General features: G+C 48.0%; 1 long non-coding RNA gene across 1 annotated transcript; it reads left to right on the top strand.

The window, feature by feature from the left end:
- Nucleotides 1-6945: 6945 nt before the first annotated feature.
- On the top strand, nucleotides 6946-7810 carry LOC136539158 (uncharacterized). Its single transcript, XR_010779554.1, has 2 exons — nucleotides 6946-7193; nucleotides 7584-7810. It is a non-coding gene; the product is annotated as an uncharacterized lncRNA (long non-coding RNA).

Genomic DNA, 7810 nt, shown 5'->3' with positions numbered 1-7810 from the left:
CAGTTAACTCAGAGCCAAGCTCGCGAGTATGGATCGAGGCCAAGCCTCAAAAGTGTCAGTGGACAGTTGCTCTTGTCAGCGGCAGTGGTTCTAGTTAGATCAGATGGCTTGCACCAAGAATGTTGGTGGTGGTCCAACAGATGATGATCAGAGGCCTCCGCCTCGCCTGCCGACAGGTCTTAAAGGCAAGGTGATAAAGAAGACTGCATCCAATAAGAGGAAGTACCCTGATGCAGAGACAGTTAGAGCAGCTGCAGTTGCTGAGGCCGTAGAGCGTGCCAAGAGAGGTGGTGCCCACAGTGGAGTTATCATTGTAGATCATCTGTTACCAGACGCGTAGGGCAGACTTGAGCAAATTGAGCATCTTCATGGTAGTCCACCTAGGACTGTCATGATGGCAGGATGATGTCTTCCCATTGTGGATCCTCAGCCTTAGGGGGAGTCATAGTAGGAGTCACAGCAGCAGCCCCCACCAGCAGAGCCTCAGCCAGCTCAGGAGACACATGAGGGACAGCCGTCATAGCAGACTCAGGAGGGTCAGCAGGCCAAGGAGGCCGAGGAGACCGAGCAGGCACTCCAGCCACTGCTACGCCGCTCTGGTTGTTCATGTGTTCTAGTCTCACCGAGGCCAGCTACTCAGCGCAGGGGATCACGCCCACCGCCCAGACCACAGGGTCCACCACCAGTGACCCATCTTGACTTGATGGCCGCCACAGCCAAGCAGGTTTGGTAGCTTCGCTTCATGGAGTTTGATGTGTGGTTTCCACCTAGGAGGGATGAGAGAGCAGCAGAGGGTTTCTATACACCACTGTAAGAGGATTTCTATAATGCCTATCTAAACAGTGGGGCAATTTTTAGATCTCAGTGGGTTTGCAGCATTGAGGCTATAGTCGCAGCAGCTGGAGAGCACATTCGCCCCTACCTTGCATATCTGCCGGGGCTAACAGATCTGATTGGCCGGACAGGATTGTATGTACCATCTTGGGTTCGGCAGTTCTATGTTTTGCTCTACATTGACCCACAGCATAACTTTATACACTTTGCATTCAGAGGCAGAGACTATAGGATGATGAGTCAGAGGGCCAGGGAGATACTAAGGCTACAGGAGCAGTCCGTCAGGTTACATGAGGTATGTTATGGACAGCAGGAGCCTCCTAGGCGCCCTCATGGTGGTATGGTGCCCCCTACAGATCTTGTGCGCCATTGCTTCAAGGAGCCCTTTGGTGAGGGGTCGAGAAGGAACCCTAGTGACCTTACTCCTATAGCTTGAGTGCTAGAGGCTATCATCAGGAGGACACTATTTTCTAGGATGGGATACAGAGAGGGCTTGACTCGCCTTCAGCTTTGGCTCCTCAATGTCCTAATGCAGCAGATAATGTTTGATATTTGGGACCTCCTTCTATCAGAGATGGAGGATACTATAGCTGAGGGCTTCAAGGGTCGCAGGCAGCTTCCATATGCACGTTGGATCACATTCCTTATTCTCAAGGCTGTGCAAGTTAGGACACCTAAGATGGTTGCAGAGTACAGAGGTGCCACTACTGAGTTTCCAGCTTACAACATGGCACAGAGGATCAGGCATAGCACACCACAGGCACCCACTCAGCCTCGCCGTCGGCTAGATGTACTAGAGTTCGCAGCTCAGCAGGATGAGATTATCAGAGGCATAACCGCTACTAAGGAGGAGTAGCTTGAGGCTCAGGAGGAGAGGAGCGAGTCTAGTGACAGTTCGGATGATGACTACTGCCTATTCCTCAGATGCCTCCACGTAGACATGATGCAGAGGCCGGCAGTTCCAGCTCAGCTCCACCTGCCCCGCAGATGGACCCTGCTTTGATTGCTATCCTTGAGCGGATGCAGCAGGATCAGGCTAGACAGGCTCAGGAGACCGCTGCTAACTTTGCACAGTTTTAGGCTCATCAGGATGAGTTCCAGCGATAGCAGTAGGTCCTCCAGTAGCAGCAGCAGTAGATGCATCAGTAGTAGTTACTCATGCAGTAGCAGCTTTTGGGATTCATGCAGCATGTAGTGACAGCCATTGGGGCCCCACAACCATAGCTTTTGCCCTAGATTGGTCAGCCTACTACCACTATGACGACTCTAGCAGTACAGCCCAGTGGGCTTCAGAGTTAGGGACAGCCTCCAGCTTAGTTTGCTTCTCCCACAGTACAGGTGTCCCAGTGGTTATCCTCGCCAGTGGTAGCCTCGTGTTTCACACCATATCAGACGGGCTTCACACCGGATCAGTCACCCTCGCTATTTGTGCCTGACACATCAGTCTCTAGGAGTCTTGGAGCATCTTTTAGCGAGTTGACAGGGATGCCTACACCACCACATATGCATACCGCCAGTCCTTCTACAGCAGCTCCCGTTGTCGTGACTACTCAGAGGCTCCCATCTTCTGTCGCATCTTCAGATCCTACAACAGACATACCGGCAGCAGCACAGGCAGCACCTGCCCCAGCTCAGACCCAGACCGCTTCAGCGACGCTTTCAGCCATAGAGGGTCAGTCAGTTCAGAGCTCAGGGTCAGATGATGATGGCGCCTAGTTCCAGCTTGCCCCTCGTACCTCAGCGCCCGGCTCGTCCGCTGTAGCCCCGCCGACCGACCCTTAGGTTTTGGTGTTTGACGCCAAAGGGGGAGAGGGTTCGAGTATGTAGACTCAGGGGGAGCGACTTTTAGGGGGAGCTTAGTCAGCTATTAGTCTATTATATACATTTAGAGTTTTATTTGTGTGATACACTATTACTATTATGCATTCGTGTGGTTACTTTCATGCATACTATTATATCTATGTGATAGTGATATCTACGTGATTGTGATATATGACATGTGTGCTCTCTACTTTGCATTATTTATATGTCATATCACTTGTGTTATGCTCATTTGCCTTTGCTTCCACGCTTTACTCCGATGCAAATGAGCTTTATTACTTGTACTCATGCTTAGTTCATATATTTTGAGTACATCGTGTTGGCTTGGGTCATATAAGCTTGCCTAACTACTTTGTTCTTATTGACAAAAGCTTATATGAACCAAGCATGTCAAAAACCTCACTATTTCACATACTCGAGGTGGTATTGTCATCAATCACCAAAAAGGGAGAGATTGAAAGCATCTAGGCCCCTTGTTGGGTTTCGGTGATTAATGACAATACAAGATTACTATGACTAACGTGTGTTTTGCAGAGGCAATTAAGTTAGGTCATGGTAATGGAGATCAATTGGGCAATCGAGGTGGTCATGCTCCTACGTTGGAAATCATTTCGGTTTTCAAAGGAAGGATGACAAGGTTAAGGATGACTAGTTCTAAGTATTGATAGGAGTTGGAGAGACACTTAGAGTAGTTTAGGACTTTATTTTTCCTTTGGCCGTACTATTAAGGGGGGTATGGATGGGTAGCTTGACCTAGATGAGTCTAGTGAGTTAGGTGTGGTGCACACTTGTTAAAACTAGTACTAGGTAGCTCCACAACAGCCCTATGATCCTTTGGAGCAAACTTCATTCACATGTGATCGAGAGTTGGAAGTGAATGGAGGGTCAAATGCAGATCGGACGCTGGCTCTGATGCGACCAGACGCTGGCCGCAGGGTTCGGTCAGTTCATTTGATCAAGGAGATTGCATTCGGTGCGACCGGACGCTGAGTGGTCGAGTGACCGGACGCTGAGGACCAGCGTCCGGTCGACTCCAGTAAGGTTCCAAAGAAGGAATTCTACGATCGGACGCGACCGGTCAGTACTGACCGGACCCTAGGGGTTCAGCGTCCGGTCGAGTACAGTAAGGTTCTAGTGAGGGTTTAATGTGACTGGACACGTCCGGTCAGTGATGATAGGATGCTGCCAGCGTCCGGTCAATACTTAATCACTGGTGTGCAGGTTGAACATGACCGGAGCGTCCGGTCACCCCACAGAAGCTCATAACGGTTCGTTTTTTAGGCTGCCTTATAAATAGAAGCTCCACTCATGTGTGGAGTCACTTTTGCTCATTCCAATAGCTAAGAAACACGTTTGTGAGTGCCAAGAAGAGCAAGGTCCTAGTGAGGTGATTGAGATTTGAGAATCCAAGAGAGTAGCCTCATTAGTGAATCAAGAGTAGCAAAGTGTGCATCCACCGTTCTCATTAGGCTTCGCGTGGTCAAGTGAGAGTTCGTGCTTGTTACTCTTGGTGATCGCCATTACCTAGACGGCTTGGTGGTGATTGGGAGCTTGGTGATCACCCGGCGGAGCTTGTGGGTGACCCAACTCAAGTTGTGAGCGGTTGTGGGTGATTCACCACGATGGAGTGTCGAAGAATCAACCTGTAGAGAGCACTTAATCCTTGCGCGGATCAAGGGGGAGCTACACCCTTGCGCAGGTGCTCCAACGAGGACTAGTGGGGAGTGGCGACTCTCCGATACCTCGGCAAAACATCGCCGTGTTCCTCTCTCTCTCTATTTACTTTGAGCAGTTCAATACTTGTTTTTACATTCATAGAATTGCCATGCTAGAGTAAGTTTGGAATATAGGTTGCAAGTCCTTTGTGCATTAGATTAATAAAAACATTTTTCTAGACACAAGGGGTTAATTGGGCTAACCATAGGATTTAATTATTGCAAGAAAATTTAGAATTAGCCCAATTCAACCCCCCCTCTTGGGCATCTTGATCCTTTCACCTAGTGTTGTGCATTTGAAGGAAAATTTTATAGGCTATTCATCCCAGCCATCCTAGATCCTTTCAAGTAGTATCAAATCCAAGTCACCGTTCATTTCCAAGGTTTAACCACATATGGTGTAAAGAATGGCAACAAACCATGTTGGCAAGCCACCACACTTTGATGGCACAAACTATGATTATTGGAAGAGAAGGATATGCCTCCATCTCAAGGCAATGGGAATAAAGTTTTAGGGTGTTGTGGAGGAGTTTGTGGTGTTGGAAATGAAGGATCCCGTACCAAGGGAAGAAGAGATTAGTCTCCAATTCAATGATCAAGCGCTCACTGTGAGATAAATAGAACCTCCACTCGTGTGTGGGGGTACTTTTGCTCATTTCAACAGCTGAGAAACACGTTTGTGAGTGCCAAGAAGAGCAAGGTCCTAGTGAGGTCATTGTGATTTGAGAATCCAAGAGAGTAGCCTCATTAGTGAATCAAGAGTAGCAAAGTGTGCATCCACCGTTCTTATTTGGCTTCGCGTGGTCAAGTGAGAGTTCGTGCTTGTTACTCTTAGTGATCGCCATCATCTAGACGACTTGGTGGTGATTGGTACTCCGACGAAGCATGTGGGTGACCCAACTCAAGTTGTGAGCGGTTTTGGGTGATTCACCGCGACGGAGTGTCGAAGAATCAACCCATAGAGAGCACTTGATCCTTGCGCGGATCAAGGGGGAGCTACACCCTTGCGCGGGTGCTCCAACGAGGACTAGTGGGGGGGCGGCGACTCTCCGATACCTCGGCAAAAACATCGTCGCGTTCCTCTCTCTCTATTTACTTTGAGCATTTACTCTGAGCAATTCAATACTTGTCTTTTCATTCATAGAATTGCTATGCTAGAGTAAGTTTGGAACATATGTTGTAAGTCCGTTGTGCGTTAGATTAATAGAAACACTTTTCTAGGCACAAGGGGTTAATTGGGCTAACTGTAGGATTTAATTATTGCAAAAAAATTTAGAATTAGCTCAATTCACCCTCCCCCTCTTGGGTATCTTGATCCTTTCAGGTGCGGCACAGTAAATTTTGAATTTTCAAATGACCTCAGATGGAAGAATGACAAAAAACCAAAGTTGTATATCTCAAAGAGTTATACAACTTTGAAGTTTGGCAACCTTTTCATTTAAAATCATTTTCAAGAAAAACTGTTTTTGAATTTCTCACATTTAAAATGATTTTTTAAATGGTTTCGATGGAGAAAGTACTAAAACCAAAATTGTAGGTCTTGATGATATCTATAACTTTGTAGTTGAGAACTTTTTTATTTGAATTTGTTTAAGGTCTCAGATACACATTTCAAGCCATGTTCGCTTCGTTGAAAAAACAAACCAAAACACTGTTCTCGCTGATTTGTTGTGAGAGAAAAGCACTGTTCTGGCTAAAAAAATAAGCTGAAAAGTATGGATTATAAGACAAGCGAACAGGGCCAAAATAGCTAAAGTGAATACGAGAGGAGTTTATTTCTCATATGGAGAAAAATAGCTTATGGGTGAAGTGGTTAGAGGAAATACATGCAAGGCTGTATTTTTTTTTTTTGTGTGATTTGCGATTTGTGACTTGGGACTTGGGACAACGTCCACGTGTGGGTGAAGCGGATGTGCTAGTACTAGTAGTATATGCTCCTATGTCAAATATGTCACATGTACGGTGCGAGAGGAAGAGGAGGCTGTGTGTGTTGCACGCGCCCTAGCTACCTGTGGATGTGATGTGAACACGGTGCCATCTGCCATGCATCTCGGGCCGGCGGCATCAGATCTTGAACGACATTTGGGGGCATCAGGTTCATAGAGAAACCTTCACAATCTTGGCACTCAGATCTCTGGTGGTCAGCCGCAAGGAGAGTTTCCCTACCGTCAGGGGGAAAATGGTTTCGGGTAGTGCAGTGAGAAATCCAAAGAGATCATAACACGTTCTCTGAAAATTGAGTGTCTAACCTCCTAATAACCACCTCAGGTCTAGAATTTATTTAGATTTATTCATCCTACAAAATTAGTTCGTTCTCAATACCGAGGACATTTGCTGGCGAACGTTTACTTGGTGGATGTACTAATCAGCAATCCAACCTCGTCTCATGCATGGTCTATACTACTGTCAGGCCTCACATGAATTTATATAATTTTAGAAACTAATGATTCTACGAGAACGTCTATCCGCAACTCGCGTCTCGACGCGGCCACGCAGACCACGATACGTGACGCCCCGCTTCCTTATCTCATCCTGTGAACCCCCACTCCCTTATCCCATCCAGTGAGCCCCCACTCCCTTATCCGCTCATGCCTGTGACCGTCGAGGCTGCGAGATTCCGCTGCCGCCCTGTGCGCCAAGGCCGAGCTGCCAGAGAGGAACCCCGCCAGTCGCCGCCATGTGCGCCCCCGCCTACCACTGCCGGCCGCTGCCCCGCGCCCATGTCGGTCGGTGCCCCGTGCCTCTGCCTAGGCCTGGCGCTCGTCACCGAGCCGGCCCCTTCTTCCTCGCCGTCTGACTTTTTATGATGGCAACGTTTTTCAAGTTGCGGCTGAATGAATTTGATGTTGCAATAGCCCTCTTCTACTGTTGCAACAAGTAATATTTATTTGTTGCATTAGCCTTTTTTCTGATATTGCATCTCGCATTGCAGTAGCCTTGTTCTGATGTCGCAACAAGTAATAATTCTTTGTTGCATTAGTCTCTCTTTTTTTCTGATGTTGCATCTCCCATTGCAGTAGCTTTGTTCTGATGTTGTTGTAGCCTGATTCTAATGTTGTTCTTTTCTTCCTGATGTTGCAACAAGTAATACTTGATGTTGCATCTCGTATTGCTCCGTGTTGCAACAGATCTTCTGATGTAAAATTTCTCATGGGACATTTGGGTGATGGAGCAGCGGTGGGGATGGGGCGCGGAGGGCTACAAGGCGCACAGGGGATGGCGGTGCGGCGAGTCATGGCGATGCGACGTGGCACGGTGGCGCGGCAGGGGATGGCAACGCGACATGTCACGGCAGTGCGGCGGGGGACGGGCCGCCGTGAGTAGACGTGGGGGCGAGCTTGTTTCTCAGATGCGGGGACGCGCTTGTTCTATTGTATGGGATAGGTGCGATTATTTCCATGGTTTTATTCGATGAGATTGGACGACTTCTGTTATTTCAA

The sequence above is a fragment of the Miscanthus floridulus genome, chromosome 2, assembly GCF_019320115.1.
Source record: "Miscanthus floridulus cultivar M001 chromosome 2, ASM1932011v1, whole genome shotgun sequence".
In the NCBI taxonomy this organism is placed as follows: Eukaryota; Viridiplantae; Streptophyta; class Magnoliopsida; order Poales; family Poaceae; genus Miscanthus; species Miscanthus floridulus.
This window is presented reverse-complemented; position numbering and strand designations above follow the sequence as displayed.